This window comes from Phyllobates terribilis, unplaced genomic scaffold (genome assembly GCF_046119375.1).
Source record: "Phyllobates terribilis strain yellow unplaced genomic scaffold, ASM4611937v1 Scaffold_9__5_contigs__length_417890890, whole genome shotgun sequence".
NCBI lineage: Eukaryota > Metazoa > Chordata > Amphibia > Anura > Dendrobatidae > Phyllobates > Phyllobates terribilis.
In genome coordinates this window covers 408,824,884-408,846,328 of record NW_027362769.1, presented here as the reverse complement: position 1 = coordinate 408,846,328, position 21,445 = coordinate 408,824,884, and the positions used below count along the sequence as shown (strand labels likewise).

At 45.9% G+C, this 21,445-nt stretch overlaps 1 protein-coding gene across 3 annotated transcripts in view; it reads left to right on the top strand.

Annotated features, from left to right (window-relative positions):
• Positions 1-12,058: 12,058 nt before the first annotated feature.
• The window catches only part of LOC141162655 (interferon-induced very large GTPase 1-like), a 281,835-nt gene continuing 272,448 nt past the window's right edge, over positions 12,059-21,445 (top strand). For 2 of the 3 annotated variants that reach the window (XM_073648989.1, XM_073648987.1), the window contains exon 1: positions 12,059-12,186. The gene's annotated coding sequence lies outside the window, so the exon portion shown is untranslated. Of the gene's footprint in view, positions 12,187-16,740; positions 16,850-21,445 lie in introns of all 3 variants that reach the window. The other variant, XM_073648988.1, reaches the window with a different exon arrangement.

Sequence of the window (21,445 nt, the reverse complement as noted above, 5' to 3'; positions counted from 1 at the left end):
TGTGTAATGCCTCTACATAATAGATGCCTGTGTCTGTAATGACTCTATATAATAGATCCCTCTGTGTGTAATGACTCTATATAATAGATCCCTCTGTGTGTAATGACTCTATATAATAGATCCCTCTGTGTGTAATGACTCCATATAATAGATCCCTCTGTGTGTAATGACTCTATATAATAGATCCCTCTGTGTGTATTGACTCCTTGTAATAGATCCCTCTGTGTGTAATGATTCTATATAATAGATCACTGTGTGTAATGACTCTATATAATAGATCCCTCTGTGTGTATTGACTCCATGTAATAGATCCCTCTGTCTGTAATGACTCTATATAATAGATCCCTCTGTGTAATGACTCTATATAATAGATCCCTCTGTGTGTAATGACTATATAATAGATCCCTCTGTGTAATGACTCTATATAATAGATCCCTCTGTGTGTAATGACTTTATATAATAGATCCCTCTGTGTGTAATGACTCTATATAATAGATCATTCTGTGTGTAATGACTCTATATAATAGATCACTCTGTGTGTAATGACTCTATATAATAGATCCATCTGTGTGTAATGACTCTATATAATAGATCCCTCTGTGTGTAATGACTCTATATAATAGATCACTCTGTGTGTAATGACTATATAATAGATCCCTCTGTGTGTAATGACTCTATATAATAGATCCCTCTGCATGTAATGACTTTATATAATAGATCCCTGTCTGTAATGACTCTATGTAATAGATCCCTCTGTGTGTAATGACTTTATATAATAGATCCCTCTGTGTGTAATGACTCTATATAATAGATCTCTCTGTCTGTAATGACTCAATATAATAGATCCCTCTGTCTGTAATGACTCTATATAATAGATCCCTCTGTGTGTAATGACTCTATATAATAGATCCCTCTGTGTGTAATGCCTCTATATAATAGATGCCTGTGTCTGTAATGACTCTATATAATAGATCCCTCTGTGTGTAGTGACTCTATATAATAGATCACTCTGTGTGTAATGACTCTATTTAATAGATCCCTCTGTGTGTAATGACTCCATATAATAGATCCCTCTGTGTGTAATGACACTATATCATAGATCCCTCTGTGTGTAATGACTCTATATAATAGATCCCTCTGTGTGTAATGACTCTATATAATAGATCCCTCTGCGTGTAATGACTCTATAAAACAGATCCCTCTGCGTGTAATGACTCTATATATTAGATCCTTCTGCGTGTAATGACTCTATATAATAGATCCCTCTGTGTGTAATGACTATATAATAGATCCCTCTGTATGTAATGACTCTATATAATAGATCCCTCTGTGTGTAATGACTCTATATAATAGATCGCTCTGCTTGTAGTGACTCTATATAATAGATCCCTCTGTGTAATGACTTTATATAATAGATCCCTCTGCGTGTAATGACTCTATATAATAGCTCCCTCTGCGTGTAATGACTCTACGTAATAGATCACTCTGTGTGTAATGACTCTATATAATAGATCCCTCTGTGTGTAATGACTCTATATAATAGATCCCTCTGTGTGTAATGACTCTATATAATAGATCTCTTTGTGTGTAATGACTCAATATAATAGATCCCTCTGTGTGTATTGACTCTATATAATAGATCCCTCTGTGTGTAATGACTCTATATAATAGATCTCTCTGTGTGTAATGACACTATATAATAGATCCCTCTGTGTGTAATGACTCTATATAATAGATCCCTCTGTGTGTAATAACTCTATATAATAGATCCCTCTGTGTGTAATGACTCTATAAAATAGATCCCTCTGCGTGTAATGACTCTATATAATAGATCCTTCTGTGTGTAATGACTCTATATAATAGATCCCTCTGTGTGTAATGACTCTTTATAATAGATCCCTCTGTGTGTAATGACTCTATATATTAGATCCCTCTGTGTGTAATGACTCTATATAATACATCGCTCTGCGTTTAATGACTCTATATAATAGATCCCTCTGTCTGTAATGACTCTATATAATAGATCCCTCTGTGTGTAATGACTCTATATAATAGATCCCTCTGTGTAATGACTCTATATAATAGATACCTCTGTGTGTAATGACTTTATATAATAGATCCCTCTGTGTGTAATGACTCTATATAATAGATCACTCTGTGTGTAATGACTCTATATAATAGATCCCTCTGTGTGTAATGATTCTATATAATAGATCCCTCTGTGTGTAATGACTCTATATAATAGATCCCTCTGTGTGTAGTGACTCTATATAATAGATCCCTCTGTGTGTAATGCCTCTATATAATAGATCCCTCTGCGTGTAATGCCTCTATATAATAGATGCCTGTGTCTGTAATGACTCTATATAATAGATCCCCCTGTGTGTAATGCCTCTATATAATAGATGCCTGTGTCTGTAATGACTCTATATAATAGATCCCTCTGTGTGTAATGACTCTATATAATAGATCCCTCTGTGTGTAATGACTTTATATAATAGATCCCTCTGTGTGTAATGCCTCTATATAATAGATCCCTCTGTGTGTAATGTCTCTATATAATAGATCCCTCTGTGTGTAATGACTCTATATAAAAGATCCCTCTGTGTGTAATGACTCTATATAATAGATCCCTCTGTGTGTATTGACTCTATATAATAGATCCCTCTGTGTGTAATGACTCTATATAATAGATCCCTCTGTGTGTAATGACTCCATATAATAGATCCCTCTGTGTGTAATGACTCTATATAATAGATCCCTCTGTATGTAATGACTCTATATGATAGATCCCTCTGTGTGTAATGACTCCATATAATAGATCCCTCTGTGTGTAATGACTCTATATAATAGATCCCTCTGTGTGTATTGACTCCATGTAATAGATCCCTCTGTGTGTAATGACTCTATATAATAGATCACTGTGTGTAATGACTCTATATAATAGATCCCTCTGTGTGTATTGACTCCATGTAATAGATCCCTCTGTCTTTAATGACTCTATATAATAGATCACTCTGTGTGTAATGACTCTATATAATAGATCGCTCTGTGTGTAATGACTCTATATAATAAATCCCTCTGTGTGTAATGACTCTATATAATAGATCCCTCTGTGTGTAATGACTCTATATAATAGATCTCTCTGTGTGTAATGACTCTATATAATAGATCCCTCTGTGTGTAATGACTCTATATAATAGATCCCTCTGTGTGTAATGACTCTATATAATAGATCCCTCTGTGTGTAATGACTCTATATAATAGATCCCTCTGTGTGTAATGACTCTATAAAATAGATCCCTCTGCGTGTAATGACTCTATATAATAGATCCTTCTGCGTGTAATGACTCTATATAATAGATCCCTCTGTGTGTAATGACTCTATATAATAGATCCCCCTGTGTGTAATGACTCTATATAATACATCGCTCTGCGTGTAATGACTCTATATAATAGATCCCTCTGTCTGTAATGACTCTATATAATAGATCCCTCTGTGTGTAATGACTCTATATAATAGATCCCTCTGTGTAATGACTCTATATAATAGATCCCTCTGCGTGTAATGACTCTATATAATAGATCCCTCTGTGTGTAATGACTCTATATAATAGATCCCTCTGTGTGTAATGACTCTATATAATAGATCCCTCTGTGTGTAATGACTCTATATAATAGATCCCTCTGTGTGTAATGACTCTATATAATAGATCCCTCTGAGTGTAATGACTCTATATAATAGATCTCTCTTTGTGTAATGACTCTATATAATAGATCCCTCTGTGTGTAATGCCTCTATATAATAGATGCCTGTGTCTGTAATGACTCTATATAATAGATCCCTCTGTGTGTAATGACTCTATATAATAGATCCCTCTGTGTGTAATGACTCTATATAATAGATCCCTCTGTGTGTAATGACTCTATATAATAGATCCCTCTGTGTGTAATGACACACAGAGGGATCAAGTCACCAGGCCCAGATGACATACACCCCCGGGTACTAAAAGAATTAAGTAATGTGATAGACAGGCCGCTGTATCTTATATTCAAGCACTCTTTATGGACAGGGACTGTCCCACTAGACTGGTGCCAAGCAAATGTGGTACCAATATTCAAAAAGGGGTCTAAAAGTGACCCTGGGAACTATAGAGCAGTCAGCTTAACGTCTGTGGTGGGTAAATTGTTTGAAGGATTTCTTAGAGATGCTATTGTAGAATATCTTAATGATAATAACTGTCTAACTCCATATCAACATGGATTCATGAGGGATCGCTCCTGATGGCCTTCTACGAGGAGGTGAGCTCACAGCTGGACCGGGGAGAGTCAGTGGAGGTTGTAGACCTTGACTTCTCCAAAGCGTTTGATACCGTGCCACACAAAAGATTGGTATATAAAATGAGAATGCTTGGTCTGGGGGATAATGTGTGCAAGTGGGTAAATAGCTGGCTGAGTGATAGAAAGCAGAGGGTGGTTATCAATGGAGTAAGCTCAGGGGGTGTCAGGGTTACTAGCGGGGGGCCTCAAGGGTCTGTCTTGGGCCCTATATTATTTAATATATTTATTAATGATCTAGTGGAAGGGTTGCATAGTAAAATAGCAATATTTGCAGATGATACTAAACTTTGTAAAGTAGTTAACACAGATGAGGATAGGGCACAGCTACAGGAGGATTTAGATACATTGGGGAGTTGGGCCAAAAAATGGCAAATGGGGTTCAATGCCGATAAATGTAAGGTCATGCACATGGGAAAGAAAAACAGCAGTCACCCATACATATTAAATGGGAAACCGTTGGGGAAATCTGACATGGAGAAGGACCTGGGCGTCTTGGTTAATAGCAAATTAAATTGGAGTGCCCAGTGTCAGGCAGCAGCTGCGAAGGCAAATAGAGTCATGGCATGCATCAGAAGAGGAATAGGGGCATATGATGAGAACATTGTTCTTCCTCTGTATAAAGCGCTGGTAAGGCCGCACTTAGAATATTGTGCACAGTTCTGGGCTCCGGTGCTCAGGAAAGACATATTGGAGCTAGAGAGGGTACAAAGGAGGGCGACTAAGGTAATAAAGGGAATGGAGGGACTAGAATACCCAGAGAGGTTGTCAAAATTAGGCCTATTTACGTTGGAAAAGAGAAGGCTTAGGGGAGACCTCATAAACATGTATAAATACATCAGGGGGCAGTACAGATGTAGCACCCTGAGGATTCGGCTGCTACAGGGGTATTACACCTCAAGCCAGAGGTGTGATATTCCACTCCCGGGTAAGGATGGAGTGTGGAACTGAGCTCAGAAAGCTGCATGCACTACACACATCCCATTTCCGAGGAGCAGACCAACGGTACTCCCACTTAGAAATGTGCAGGTACGACCGAGTCTGTCCCTGGCTGGAGTGGGAGGGGGGTGGTACATCCCAGTAGTGTAGGGGCAGATAGGGGGAGCAGCCTGGGTAAAGATAGGAGCTCATTGGGTGCTGGTCACCTGAGCTCACACATAGAGGGAGTATTTAAGGTGGGCACCATCTAAGATCAGGGTCAGTCAGTCAGTCAGTCTGTCAGAGTATAACCTGAAGAGCAGAGCAGAGGAGAAGAGCAGCCCCAGGCCCAGAGAGAGTGAGAGAGGAGAGCAAGAAAGACCCAGAGGGGGAGACAGAAGGAACTCTGAGAACCCAAGTACAACCCTAGGGTGAAGAGTTGGCAACAGGGTACCGGATCCCAAACTGGTGGGGGCTAAAGCATACCTCAGCCAGAGACCGGAGGCCGTGGGCAGGATCTGCCACGGCCACCCACCACATCCACCCTGAAGGCAAACCACGTGTAGGGTCAGGGAACCCAAGGCCAAGGGTCTCCCAACAGAAGGCCCGAGGGAGCTGGACCTGGGTGGATCCCTGGTGGGGACGGCCAGAAGAAAGGACAAGAAGGAGGGCTCAGGGACACGCTCCGGACTTGCTTGGGGGTTGGCTGAATCCAGGACCTGGTGGACGCAGCACGGCTCGGGTGGTCACTCAAGGCCGGAGTGACCGGAATATCTGCAGTAAGTAAACACCCTGAACTGCACAACCCGACTCTGTCTTTAATTATCATCTACGCTGCACCACCACAACCCCCATCCTCTGCACCTGACCCCCTGAGGCCATACCTCTCCCGTTGGGGGTTATACTATCTAAAGCTGCACCAACACCATCAGTCTCAGCGGACCCTGCTGCAGCGGCGGCCGTAGTGACCGCAATCCAACGGGTGGCGTAGTCGACATAACGAACTTTGTAACATCTGTAGGACTGCCACATACTCTGAGCTTGACACCCTGGGCACGGACCGGGTCACAGCCACTCGGAGACTACAACCCCCATCTGATCCGGCTCCGGGTATTCCCCTAAAGAATATGGCCCAGGGGGCGCGTCAACTTTGGCGTAGTCGGCAGGATTACGTGCCCACAACAACCGGGTACTGCGTGCCTGAAGAAAAGAACAAGTTTACCTCAAAAAGAAGTCTCCTGCCGGTTCCGGAGGGTCCCCGCCATCGGACTCCATCACAGGTCGATTCCCGCCGGTTGTCCGCCATTAACAGCTTTTTCCCGCCATCTGCAGAGTTTCCCGCCACTGGGAGACGATTACCGCCATTTCCGAAGATTTCCCGCCTTGGGGGAGCGGACGCCATTATGGGCGTGCCAGAGGGTGGTAAGAGGCCGCCTCCCATCGTGGGCCAGGACCGAAGATGGCGCCAAAAGTGGAAACCGCCCCCACCAACAGAGACTGTGATGCTAGAGGTGTCTGTCAGCGTGAAAGAACTGCCCCTGGAGCTGACAATCACCAAGTGGCCCCGGGACCGCCCTCGAAGTGGGAGGACTGAGAAGAAGAGAGCAAAGATGGGTGTCGCCTGGAGCAGTCTGGAGAGAGCGCACCCGGAGACAAGAAGCCTGGAGCAGAGTCCAGAAAGAGCCTACCCGGAGATGGAGGGAGAGCCAGGCAGCACCGACCCAGTGGTCAGGAGCCTGATGCGGGCTGCCACTCCAGGCAGCACCGACCCAGCGGTCAGGAGCCTGTTGCAGGTCGCCACTCCAGAAGGCCTGCTGGAGACAACGGGAGGAGAGCAGAGCAGCACCGACCCGTTGGTCAGGAGCCTGCTAGAAGCAACGACCCCACTAGGCTTAGTGGAGGTCCTGGCACAGCTCCCCCGAGATCGGGAGTGTGCGCAGACTGCGCTGGAGGGCCTCGCACGGAGGATGGCCCGGGTGCAGCGAGAGACGTTAGCAGAATGGAGCCGTGAGATGGCCCAGCAGACAAGAACTCGTCAGCGGAGCACGCCACCCGAGACGAGGAGACAGACCGCCTCTGAGGATGGCGCAGGAGGACTGAAGGCCGGAGACGGCGCCGAGAAGGGAGCCGAACGAAAGGAGGCAGGTAAAGGGGACGTCTCTACCCCAAACCGGGAAACCGCGTACCTGCCCCAGCTCCCCGTCGCAGAGCCCGAAGTACCCCCTGCCGTGCCCGTAACCGCAACGTCACCGCCGCCGACTAGGCCTCAAACGGAAGCCGCGACCCCTGTGACGTCACACGCCTCGACCCCGAGCGTGACCAAGCAGGAAGTACCACCAGCCTGGTCGCAGGGCCTAGTACCCCCGGGCGCCGCAATACCAACAGCGCCCCCTACCTCCGCGGAGCCACCGGCCTGGTCGCAGGGCCAAGTAGCCCAGGGCGCCGCCGTCCTTACGGTGCCCTTCACCTTCCAGGTGCCCCAGGCCTGGCCGCAAGGCCTGGGCAACCCGGGCGCCGCTTCCACCACCGCGCCCATAAAACCAAGAGTGCCGCATCTGGGAGAAGATCTGTTCGCCCAACATACGTGCCCGGATGGGCAGCCCTTTATATGGCCACCGGAGTTTCACCATCCCCGACTCAGGAAAGAGAGACCCCTAGACGAACCCCTGATTCCGGTTCCAAAGCCCGTAAAAAGGACCTCGCCCCCGCTAGAGGAGGCACAGTTTGAGTGGGACCCCACCGGAGAAGATCTCATGGGGTTCACTCAGGAGACCCGGGCAGCTGCAGCGGAGCGTGCAGAGTGCTGCCGGCAACAGCTCGAGGTCTTCGAGAGGGAGCGGAGAGAGAGGCGGGTCCGGGAACAACAAGCCCAAATAAAGAGCGCGGAGCAGAAGAGCCGGGCCAGGAGGAGTCCCCGTGCAGCTCATGGTCCCCCTTCCACCGGGACTGTGATCAAGTTTAATATGCAGCACGGGTGGGGCTTCATCCGAGATCACCGCACCCCAGGCGACGTCTTCGTGACAAGAAGAGACGTTGAGTCCCACCTACCGGAGGGACACAGAGGACGTGACCTGTATATAGGGGACGACGTCACCTTCACCCGGCACAAGTGTGCCAAAGGACCCTACGCCCTCCATGTGCATCGCCTGACGGAGGAGGAGCTGCGGTGTGAAGAGGAGCAAGAGGACCCGGACGGGTCTGAAGCTAAAGTGAATCACAAAGAAAGAGCAGGAGGACGTCGTCGTTGAGTACAGCAAAGTAGAAGCTGTATATAGTTGCCCGTCGGGGCACAGTGAACTGTTGCTATTATAGTCCCCGTTGGGACCAGCAAATTGAACTGTTAACCCGTGTGTCCCCATTCCCACTGGCCGAGGACTGAGAGCGGCCATATCCCCTTGTATATAGTTGCGCTTCCTAAAGCGCCCCCTACCGGTTTTATAGGAAAACCATTTTTCTAGAGAAACTGTTGCACTTTTCCCGGGCACACGTTGCACAGTGTCCGGAGGACGAGCTAGAAGCAAGAGAAGTCTACGAGAATGTTATTTATGAAAAAAAAAAAGTTTTATTGCTGATATATATGTTTTATATGTTTTTATTATGTTGTTTATGCAAAAATTGTATGTTTTGGTGTTTTTATATCTTACAGCCCGAGGACGTGCTGTGATTTACCAGGGGGGAATGTAGCACCCTGAGGATTCGGCTGCTACAGGGGTATTACACCTCAAGCCAGAGGTGTGATATTCCACTCCCGGGTAAGGATGGAGTGTGGAACCGAGCTCAGAAAGCTGCATGCACTACACACATCCCATTTCCGAGGAGCAGACCAACGGTACTCCCACTTAGAAATGTGCAGGTACGACCGAGTCTGTTCCTGGCTGGAGTGGGAGGGGGGTGGTACATCCCAGTAGTGTAGGGGCAGATAGGGGGAGCAGCCTGGGTAAAGATAGGAGCTCATTGGGTGCTGGTCACCTGAGCTCACACATAGAGGGAGTATTTAAGGTGGGCACCATCTAAGATCAGGGTCAGTCAGTCAGTCAGTCTGTCAGAGTATAACCTGAAGAGCAGAGCAGAGGAGAAGAGCAGCCCCAGGCCCAGAGAGAGTGAGAGAGGAGAGCAAGAAAGACCCAGAGGGGGAGACAGAAGGAACTCTGAGAACCCAAGTACAACCCTAGGGTGAAGAGTTGGCAACAGGGTACCGGATCCCAAACTGGTGGGGGCTAAAGCATACCTCAGCCAGAGACCGGAGGCCGTGGGCAGGATCTGCCACGGCCACCCACCACATCCACCCTGAAGGCAAACCACGTGTAGGGTCAGGGAACCCAAGGCCAAGGGTCTCCCAACAGAAGGCCCGAGGGAGCTGGACCTAGGTGGATCCCTGGTGGGGACGGCCAGAAGAAAGGACAAGAAGGAGGGCTCAGGGACACGCTCCGGACTTGCTTGGGGGTTGGCTGAATCCAGGACCTGGTGGACGCAGCACGGCTCGGGTGGTCACTCAAGGCCGGAGTGACCGGAATATCTGCAGTAAGTAAACACCCTGAACTGCACAACCCGACTCTGTCTTTAATTATCATCTACGCTGCACCACCACAACCCCCATCCTCTGCACCTGACCCCCTGAGGCCATACCCCTCCCGTTGGGGGTTATACTATCTAAAGCTGCACCAACACCATCAGCCTCAGCGGACCCTGCTGCAGCGGCGGCCGTAGTGACCGCAATCCAACGGGTGGCGTAGTCGACATAACGAACTTTGTAACATCTGTAGGACTGCCACATACTCTGAGCTTGACACCCTGGGCACGGATCGGGTCACAGCCACTCGGAGACTACAACCCCCATCTGATCCGGCTCCGGGTATTCCCCTAAAGAATATGGCCCAGGGGGCGCGTCACAGAGATCTCTCCCATGACCTGTTTATACCAAGGATGGTGACAAAGACGAGGGGGCACACTATGCGTCTGGAGGAAAGGAGGTTCCTGCACCAGCATAGAAGGGGATTCTTTACGGTCAGAGCCGTGAGACTCTGGAACTCTCTGGGAGAGGAAGTGGTGATGTCCAACTCACTTAACGAGTTCAAGAGAGGCCTGGACGCCTTTCTTGAGAACAATAAAATTACATCTTATGCTTAGTTAATTAATCCAGGGATTTAATCTGACAGCCAGACTGGTGTCGGGAAGTGAATTTTTCCTCAATGATGTAAATTGGCCTCTACCGCATGGTATAGGAATAGCGGAATAGCTGCAGTGCACAAGAAACAGGCTGAACTGGATGGACGCTTGTCTTTTTTCGGCCTTATAAACTATGAAACTATGAAACTATATAATAGATCCCTCTGTGTGTAATGACTCTATATAATAGATCCCTCTGTGTGTAATGACTATATAATAGATCCCTCTGCGTGTAATGACTCTATAAAATAGATCCCTCTGCGTGTAATGACTCTATATAACAGATCCTTCTGCGTGTAATGACTCTATATAATAGATCCCTCTGCGTGTAATGACTCTATATAATAGATCCCTCTGTGTGTAATGACTCTATATAATAGATCCCTCTGTGTGTAATGACTCTATATAATAGATCCCTCTGCGTGTAATGACTCTATATAATAGATCCCTCTGTCTGTAATGACTCTATATAATAGATCCCTCTGTGTGTAATGACTCTATATAATAGATTACTCTGTGTAATGACTCTATATAATAGATCCCTCTGTGTGTAATGACTGTATATAATAGATCCCTCTGTGTGTAATGACTCTATATAATAGATCACTCTGTGTGTAATGACTCTATAAAATAGATCACTCTGTGTGTAATGACTCTATATAATAGATCACTCTGTGTGTAGTGACTCTATATAATAGATCCCTCTTTGTGTAATGACTCTATATAATAGATCACTCTGTGTGTAATGACTCTATATAATAGATCCCTCTGTGTGTAATGACTCTATATAATAGATCCCTCTGTGTGTAATGACTCTATATAATAGATCCCTCTGTGTGTAATGACTCTATACAATAGATCCCTCTGTGTGTAATGACTCTATATAATAGATCCCTCTGTGTGTAATGACTCTATATAATAGATCCCTCTGTGTGCAATGACTCTATATAATAGATCCCTCTGTCTGTAATGACTCTATATAATAGATCCCTCTGTGTATAATGACTCTATATAATAGATCCCTCTGTGTGTAATGACTCTATATAATAGATCCCTCTGTGTGTAATGACTCTATATAATAGATCCCTCTGTGTGTAATGACTCTATATAATAGATCCCTCTGTGTGTAATGACTCTATATAATAGATCCCTCTGCGTGTAATGACTCTATATAATAGATCCCTCTGTGTGTAATGACTCTATATAATAGATCCCTCTGCGTGTAATGACTCTATATAATATAGGAGTTTCACTTTTTGTATTGAAGAACTGAAATAAATTAACTTTTTGATGATATTCTGATTTTGTGAGATACACCTCTATATTCCCTCATCTCTAGTTATAGAGTCTTCTGTGTTCTGGATACAACTCACCCATTGAGCAAAAAAGAAAAAGTGCATCTTACACGCATCATCTGTATTGCAACCACTTTTTATGGATACATTGTAATTATTAACATAGGAAACTATTTGGTCTTACAATAAATTATTATTATTATTATTATTATTATTATTATTATTAACTGCTGATGTATAAAAACAGACTGCGGAGGGACAATGATGCCAATGTTGATGAAAAATCATCTGCTTTTCTGGTTAAACAACAGACGATTTCTTCCGCCTGTGAACTAATAACAGAGAAATCGAAACTTACTCAGTCGTGTTTGGACTTTAAACTCATAAAACAAGTTTATCTGTCATCTCGGCTCTTCATAAAGGCTTCTCAGGAGGAACAGAAAGTAAGAAGCTGACACCTGAACGGGAGGTAAGAAAGTACACTGCTGCGCATCATGTTCATGTTTGTGGTGGTCTTACGGGGCTTTTTCAGGTGGATTTCAGTTGGAATCCGCCTGAAAAAGCAATTGTGCGTTGTGATTTCCCTCTACATTTTTGAAGTGTTTGCAGCATGAAATTTGGGATTTCTTCCTGAAAGACTCAATTATAAATGGACGCCCAATGATGAAAAGTGTAGACATCAGCCGTTGAGTTAGGAAAAGCCGTCGTGTCTGCGCAATTATCTGGGTTCTCTTATTTCTTTAGGCGTTTGTTCTTTTTGAGTGAGTTATTTTTTTTTTAAGAGGCAATTGTTCTTACGAAATTTCTTATGAAAAATACGGTAGTTTTTTTTTTTTTTTCATAGTCTTCAGGTTTTATCAGTGTTTTCTTTTTCACTTATTCCGTTGGGTTCTCCGGATCAAGTGATCCCCACAGTCTCTTTACCGGAGATTTACCGACATCTCCGGTTACCATAGAACCGGAACTCCTTCTTCCCAACGTTCTAGAACCCTGACGGGTTCGCTCCCGTGCTGGTTACAGGACGGTGTAGATTTCCTTTACTGGACTAAAACACGATAACATCACATAATCTCCTGCTTATTCCTTCTTATCATCAGCTTCTTATCTTTGTATTCAGGTCATTCTATGCTTTTATTAATGTGTATCTTATTACATGTTCTTTAAGGCTATGATGAGCCGACGTACAGTATAGGTTTACTGTATATCATTTGTTGTCAAAAAAAAGTATTCATGGCAGATTTATAGTATCTTCTGCAGTTTCAGCAAGAGCTTTTATGAAGGAGAGCGGAGTTATTTGCTACTATAGCTCAGATAAATCTGCTGACCCCCAAAAGATCTACTTCCAAAACTCCAGCACTGAGTAATTTTAACCACCTGATCATGGGAGCTATTTGCTAAAAAAGAACCAGGAGAAACAGAGAGTAGATATGGAATAAAACAGATTTTTTTATTAATACAAATATAAAATTAAAGGTATGTGATCAAGGAATTATAACAGACAAAAAGTGCAGTGCGCTGGGAAATACAACTGCTGCTCCCTACCATTCACCCCCCCAAAAATTGCCACATCGCAACATCATGTGTCATATTAAATAGAGGCCCTGAATAGATTCAAAAAGAGTATGCTTGGCCTAACATTAATTCAAAGGGCTGATCACTTTAAGTATTGCTTACCGCAAGGTATAATGGGAGGTAGGGTGGAGAGCCGCAGCAGAAGGAGTCTCGGCAAATAGGCGCCCCGACGCGTGTTTTGCCACTGCTAACACTGGCTTTCTCAAGAGGCGTGGGTTGCGAGCACAGGGTATTAATTGGTTGCCCAGTAAACAAATTATAATATTTGCTGCCTGTGCGCCATGTCATTGTGGGAATCAGAGTAGACATCTGATCGGTGAACAACTGATAGTGTAGATTTCAGACATAGATGATATTAGTTTTGGGGTATAAAATATTTTTCTATAATATAAAAAAAATGATATTCTTTTTTGTTATTCTATGAATTTGCCATCTTCGTCACTTCTTGATTAAGTCGCTCTATGTAGCGCTGCTGTTTATTTGTTTTTTTTTAACCATACATTTTAAATCTATCATGAAATTTTTAATTGTGAATTTAGCTTTTGAAAAAAGTTTATTGGTACGTAAAAATAAACATACCGAATCAGCAATAATAAACAAATGCTCACGTATAAAATAAGACGGGGAGAATATTTGCTAATATTAACGTTGCTTTTTAAGTTTTTTTTCTTTATTATTTAATATAGGGGTTAATGATTGCTTGGATCGACCTGCGTTTTACAGTTGGTCAGGGGTTAACATCCACTATAACCAGGTTAAAAAAGAGAAAGTCTTAAATTATTGAAAACTATTTAAATAATATTTTACAAACTTTAGAAACTATCATTATCTTTGCCCTCCACATTTAGATCTTCCTTCCATGGTATTTGCGTGCAAGGAGGAATGACGTGGATCTGGCTTCCTTTTCTAGTTGGTTTGAAATTTTGCAAAATGTGACATACCTTGTGCAATAGTTTGGCTCAAATATATGGATAAGACAGATAAAAAGAAAAAAATCGAATTTGAGTATGACTGTGCTGTGTAGGTGCCCCAGCGAGGTAGTTGTGGGCGAGCTGTGGCCCCGGCTCGCTCTGGCACCCCAGCGAGGTAGTCGTGGGCGAGCTGTGGCCCCGGCTCGCTCTGGCACCCCAGCGAGGTAGTCGTGGGCGAGCTGTGGCCACGGCTCGCTCTGGCACCCCATCGAGGTAGTCGTGGGCGAGCTGTGGCCCCGGCTCGCTCTGGCACCCCAGCGAGATAGACGTGGCGAGCAGTGGCCCCGGCTCGCTCTGGCACCCCAGCGAGATAGTCGTGGCGAGCAGTGGCCCCGGCTCGCTCTGGCACCCCAGCGAGGTAGTCATGGGCGAGCTGTGGCCCCGGCTCGCTCTGCCACCCCAGCGAGGTAGTCGTGGGCGAGCTGTGGCCCCGGCTCGCTCTGGCACCCTACAGACAATACGTGTCCTCCCTCTAATGTGCTGCATTGTATCTGGTGCTTTCCACGTACTTCTGACCAGCCGGTCGCGTCTGTCTCCAGGCATTTCAAAACGAGAAGAAAAGCTGGTCATTGCTACAAATAAACGTGGCGGGGGGCTACAGTAACCTGGTATAACTAAGGCACAGTGGTAGAAGAACAAGACTCAGGATATAAAAATTGTGCCCACCCACAAAAATATAAAGAAAATATAACAAAATCTTTATTACAATTTTACAAATGACCATCGACAACAGTAAATGGAATAAAAACATTTAAAATCAGGCAAAGCATTGCACTACACAATATCAGAAGGGGGGTATCAATATGGTAACCCAAAGCAATAAATCCCCTTTCAGGTATACTGAGCATCATTTGTCATATCCCACAGTACACGACATAATTGTCAAACATACCATGTAATCTGAATTATAAGTGACATGACATACAAAAGTGTGAGTGATGAACCAGGTCTCCCTAAATAATCATGTCATGAATTAAGGGATGTATTAAGGGAATGAATTGGGATAGTTACTTGCCGGCACTGAAGACCCTCCAGGCATTTCTCTTCTGGAACCAGGGCAGCAATAAACTCAGAGGACACAAGGTTCATAACAATAATTGGGAGTTTGTGGTGCCCCTGAGGGTTCAGTCGCCACAAAGGTACTGCACCTTACCCAGAGGTGTGGTGTCTCCTTCTCTCAGGTAAGGAGGGAGTGCTGCCCGGGACCCCAACACCCACATTCAACACTACACTTCTCCAGGCCAGCTGGAAGGGCAAGATGCAATGTGTTTCCTGCTGAGCCCTGTCCCTGGCTGGAGTGGGGGGAACCCAAAGGTAGGGGGAACCAGTAGTGGGTGAGGGTGGAGGAAGTAGTTAGAGGGAGCACTTGGAGAAGGAGGTATATAAAGGGAAGCCATCTCCAGCGCAGAGGAGTTTTGCTGGGACAACCAGGGGGGGGACCTGATGGGGTTCCCGCGGGAGACCCAGGCAGAAGCCCTGCAGAGGAAGGAGTTCTGCAGGCGGGAGCTCCGGCAGCTGGAGAAGGAGCGGCGCGCGGCGGGCGTGCTGTGAGCGCCTGGAGGCTCAGAATAAGGCCGCGAAGGCTCAGGTCCGCCAGGCGGAGTCAGCCCACCCCAGCCCCCACGACGAAGGAGTCGTGGTCAAGTTTGACCTGAAGACTGGGTGGGGCTTTATCCGGGATCCTAACTTTGTGAGAGACATCTTTGTAAACCGGCGGGATGTTGAGCCTGAGCCATCCCGACCGGAATCTGTACCCGGGGGACTGCATCACGTACACACGTCACCACGGGGAACGCGGGTGGTACGCTCTGCAAGTGTACCGCGTCATCGAGGACACACCCCCGCAGGACATACTTGATGAACCGGCTGGGTCCAACAAGAATGAAAAGTATCCCAGGCGGGGACCCCACTACTAGGATAGTAGGTGGGACAAATTGTAAATAGTCACCCGTAAGGGTGCAGTGTTGAAAGTTGGAAATAATGTGTGATTTATAGTGTGTGTTAATATGATTACCCATCAGGGTATATAGACTCCAGGCTGGGGACAGTGAACGGCCAAAAACTTATATTGTAAATAGTTTGGCACTTCTTAAAGTGCTCCCTATTGGTTTTATATTAACAACCATGACCACTCAACAAAAACCAATTTGGCGTGGCGGAAGACGTGGTCCATCACCAGGATCACCTATGCCCTGCAGCCACGCCCAGGGCCTGCGTTGAGGGTTTGCGGACGGGTCCCTCATGCTGCTAATTGTTGCACCTGTTTAAAAAAAAAAAAGTAAAATGGACACCCGGTTACAGCATGTACTGTAACCTGTTACTAGAACGTTATGAAAAGTGATCTTATAATGTTTTATAATGTAACCTGTAATGTTTAAAGTGAAGTGCCTCCCATACAGGGAAGAAATGTTTTATCATCTTATATATGATGCATCTAAAAATTTGCATGTCAATTACAACCCTCTTTTACTCTGTTCCAGCCCACGGACGTGCTGTGTTTTACCAGGGGGGAATGTGGTGCCCCTGAGGGTTCAGTCGCCACAGAGGTACTGCACCTCACCCAGAGGCGTGGTGTCTCCCTTCTCTCAGGTAAGGAGGAAGTACTGCACAGAACCCCAACACCCACATCCAACACTACACTGCTCCAGGCAGGCTGGAAGGGCAAGATGCAATGTGTTTCCTGCTGAGCCCTGTCCCTGGCTGGACTGGGGGGAACCCAAAGGTAGGGGAACCAGTAGTGGATGAGGGTGGAAGAAGCAGTTAGAGGGAGCACTTGGAGAAGGAGGTATATAAAGGGAAGACATCTTAGGGTGGCAGATCAGTTCAGAATGTAGTTCAGTTCAGATAGTGAGGACAGTTCAGAAGAACAGTCAGGGATCAGAGTCTTAGTAGGAGCTCTGCTCCACCACTAGGGCCTAGTGATAGAGGCCCAGGAGGGGAGCAGGGAATAAGCTCCATTCTGTTACAGGGATCCTAGGGGGTACGGCGAGAGCAGGATGGCAGCCGTATGCCCTGAATCTGTCAGAAGACAGAGGGATCGTAGGCCGCAAGAAGGGGACCGGCCCCTGGCCCAGTCGTGTACGCCAAGTCTCGGCTGGAAAAACCGGAGGCTTCTGGCTTATATAGTCAGTTGCCGAAGCCTCGTTCTAATCCCAGTAGGGTCAAGCAGGTCTGTGAACTCCGACGAGACAAGAGGGACTTCAGAGCACCCGAGCAGGATTCAGAGTGGGGAAGCGCAGGGCAGGAGGGAGAAAGACCCAGCGTGAAGACGGTCAGGCTAGGAACATGAGAAAGTGGGGTTCTGCCAGGTACTCCTAATCTGCCTTAGGAAGAACTGAACCCCGGCCTGGTGAACGCAGCGCGACGTGGGAGGCTAGCACCCATACATTGCACCAATGGAACGGTCATAAGAGCTGTGAGTAAAAACTCGGATGACTGCACTGCACTGCCTCCATCCATTCTTTCATCGGCGCCATCTTTCCCCCTGCACTACAACGCCCAGACCAACCATCATCTACACCTCCTACACTGTCCTGGAGCTAGCTCTACCGGTGGAGAGCCACACCATCCCTGCTGCCGAACACCAGCTCCAGAGGACTGCTCCGCAGCGGCGGCTCCCTTTGGCCGCATACCACAGGTGGCGTCACGAACTCTATAAATTCCAATTAAATAACCCCTTTTGCACTGACCGCCATGGGTCACGGACCGTGCCATCCACCGTGATATCCCCCACAAGCAGCCATAGGCCCGGCTGCCGAGTACCCCACGGCCCTGGGGGCGCGTCAAGTTTACTTGGGGATGAGGAATATGTACAATGTTTACAGGCAGATACTGTATAATACAAAAAACAGAGACCCGCTGTCAGGCAAAATGTATTTTTGGTCCTAGCTTTAAAAAAATGAGAGCTGTCTCAAATTTCTACCCCCCTGTCCATTTGTAAGACATAGAACTGCAGTGCTTGCCCCCACCCTAAGAATTTTTATTGCCATTGTAAACCCTCAGCGCAGGGCAGCTTCTAGTACAAAATAGTTATTCCCTCCAAAATTCCCATTGTTTAAAAGCTTGTACAGTTAATGTAGAATTTAAAAACGCACATGACGGTCACAAACACAGGGACCACATTTTTGGAATGCTCACATTTTCCTGGTTACAATGATATATTTTTCATAACTGGGAAACCCCCAGAAATCAAGGAAATGGTTTCTTAGCGTCGGAGCATCATAGAGATGTCATGTTTAATATCCATCTGCATGAAAATTAGTGACGGCCAACATGATGTCTCCATCTTGGATGTGGGACCCCCCCACACCAAGACATGGAATATGAAGGATGATTAGGTCTTGTGCAGCAGGGTGGGCTCACAAAGCCGAGCCCCCCTTGTGAGATAAATAATGGGTGTCTCCCAGAGTTTTGGCTGCTTTCCTAAAAACCAGAAGGGTCATAAAAGTGACATTCTTCTCCGGGACATCAGATGCATGCACACCATGCTGCGTAGAAGAATCACCTCTAATTTCCGGAGAACTGTCCCCCCCACAGAATCTGAGACCATCACCTTGTGAAGCAGGTTTTGCTATTACTTATCCCTTTTATTTTAATAACTGTTTTATGCATATATGTAAATTGTCTCTTTTATAATATCTTGTATATCTTTTGTAAACATAGCCCCCTTTTGGGAGTAAATCATTATTATTTACCAGTTTCGTTCTTCTTGTCCTATGCCGAGCAAACACGTTCCTCACCCGCTAATTCACGTTACCTAACAGGTACCCGATCCACCTGTTAAGCGATCGGTGGTGGCAGTATACCAGTATTTATGTGATATTGTGGTTTGAGGGTGGCTGGTCGGAGGTATATATACGTTCCTGGAAGGAACTGGTGGTATATATACGTCCTGTCACATCACGTGCCGCAATAGTCGACATAAATTAGAGCAGCTGCACCCGTGCTTATCCTCGGTCAATACCGTGTGTGACCAGCAGGATAAGGGGGCGCCAGGCAGCTGCAAGGTCTGACCCAAAAGTGGGTGTTGTTCCCTGACACCCGCATAATGTAGAGAAAATGGGATAGGTATCTGGTGATCAATACCGAATCCTAACCACCAAAAAAGTGGAAAGAGAAAGAGAGTAGCATGGCATACATCAAATTTTATTAAGAAGTGATATTTAAAATTACAATATCATATAAATACATAATACACAAATGTAACATGGGAACAAAGTAGGTCGGGTGATATGACATCCTGCCTTGTCAGAATAGGCCTCAGTATATACCATGGGAGTAGGAAGAGGTGATATTCATCTATAGAATTGCCAAACAGCTTATACCAAGGTATAGGAGTAAATATATTCAAGTGAAGAAAGAAGCGACAACCTTCAAGAGACTTACCACATTGATATAGTGCCCATGAACTGAGGCAGGGTGTCACACAGAGCTGTGAAAGTGAAAGGAACGCATCCCAACGCACATTTCACCTGTAACCAGGAAGGCTTTCTCAAGAGGCGCTGATACTGTATAACTGTATAATGGATAAGGCCCAACGGGTTGTCATCTATCCCACAGGTACCTGATACAACTTCAGCCCTGGTTCCCAATTTAAGTGAAGCATCTCTGTTGCCTTGCTTTCTAGCCCTAGAGAATCTTCCTCACCAGTGACAGTAAATCCGGATCCTAGTTCTTCCCACATCTTAGGTTTGAATCCTAGCTTGTTCTGCTACCTGCAGACAGAATGTGCCCCTCCGGTTCTCAATGACTCTCTTGAGTTTCCCAGGCTGTCTAAGGGGACTCTTGTGGAGGGATTCTTCTCTCTGGTGATCCACTGTCTGGGGTACGGGGCTCATGTTTACCCTAGCAGCCAGTTATATGAAGCCTGTCTTTCCTGCCCCAGATACTACACACTACTGGCCTGCACTTCCTGCTTCTGGGAACTAACCAGAGATTTCTTAAAGTGCCCACCCTCTATGGGCTGTCATCACCCACAGTTAAGTCTCTCAGTGTCCTAAATGCCTGAAATGCTACTGGAAAACTTCCCCTGCCATTGGCATTCTAGACAGTGGCATCTTGTGGCTGATTACCAACACTACAGCCCACAAGGAAACACATCAGGAACAAAGCATTTCTTGACATCCTGTGCTCAACCATAGCACTGAGTTCCCTCTCCTTCTACTGGGCTAGATTATCACAGCTAACCCCTTAACTAGACCTAACTGCAGCCCAGAGAAATCTAACTGTCGGGAACATACTCTTTAACCCTTTTAGTGCAAGAGGGAAGCTACTTCCTTCACCACTACTACATTCCCCCACACTTTAATTATGGTCATTCTTGGCCATACTAGACAACCAATCAAGTATTAACATTCACAATATTAAAACATGTTATCAAAAATTTTATTGCAAGACTGGTCCTGACATCTTCTTCTTGGGTAGGAACCGGCCCTTCTCGGTTAAGGGCCCTAGAACAGCAATCAGGAAGGTTCATTGTTATAACATTTGAAACATTTCAGTAGTACCGGTCCTTCTCGGTAAGGAACAAAGTGTCCATGTCCATATTTGACAGAGGCCCACAGGTCAACACAGCAACAGCCCTTCCTTCAAGGGCACAGTCCTCAAGGTTCCTGACCTGGCTGGAACATCAGGTCGTACGTTTCCCCCTCCCCGAAACATTGGTCCTTATGACCAGGACACAGTTCATGGGAGGTACAGTCCCTTGTACCCCACCAGTCCATAGGATAGGAATACAGTCCTTACAGAACCAAGTACATAGGGATATTGGGTCAAAATCCCCAACTGGTTGGGCAAGGTCCCCAGCAAAGGGTGTAGAACCCTCTCACAGTGCAAAGCCCCTCAACCAGCAGGGAAGGGGAATAAGCAAGGGGCAAATCAACCTACAGCCATCTGTGGATACTACAGGCCCACCTGGCCTCAGGAGTATCTTGAACAGTCCCTCCGATTCCTTTTAGGAGAAACATACAGGCCTTCTGACCACGAAGGTGAAGCAACAGTCCCTTGGATTATTTATGTAAAACAGTTCTTAAATTGAAAAACAGGGCAATTTGCCCCTAGCAGACATTTTCACAGTCGCCTCACCTGAACAGTGTGAGATGGGTCCCTGAAAAACTTAACCCTAGGCCATCTCCCCTTCACTTTTTCTTCCTAGCCTTCTCCCTCTCCTTCATGAAGGCAGCCCAG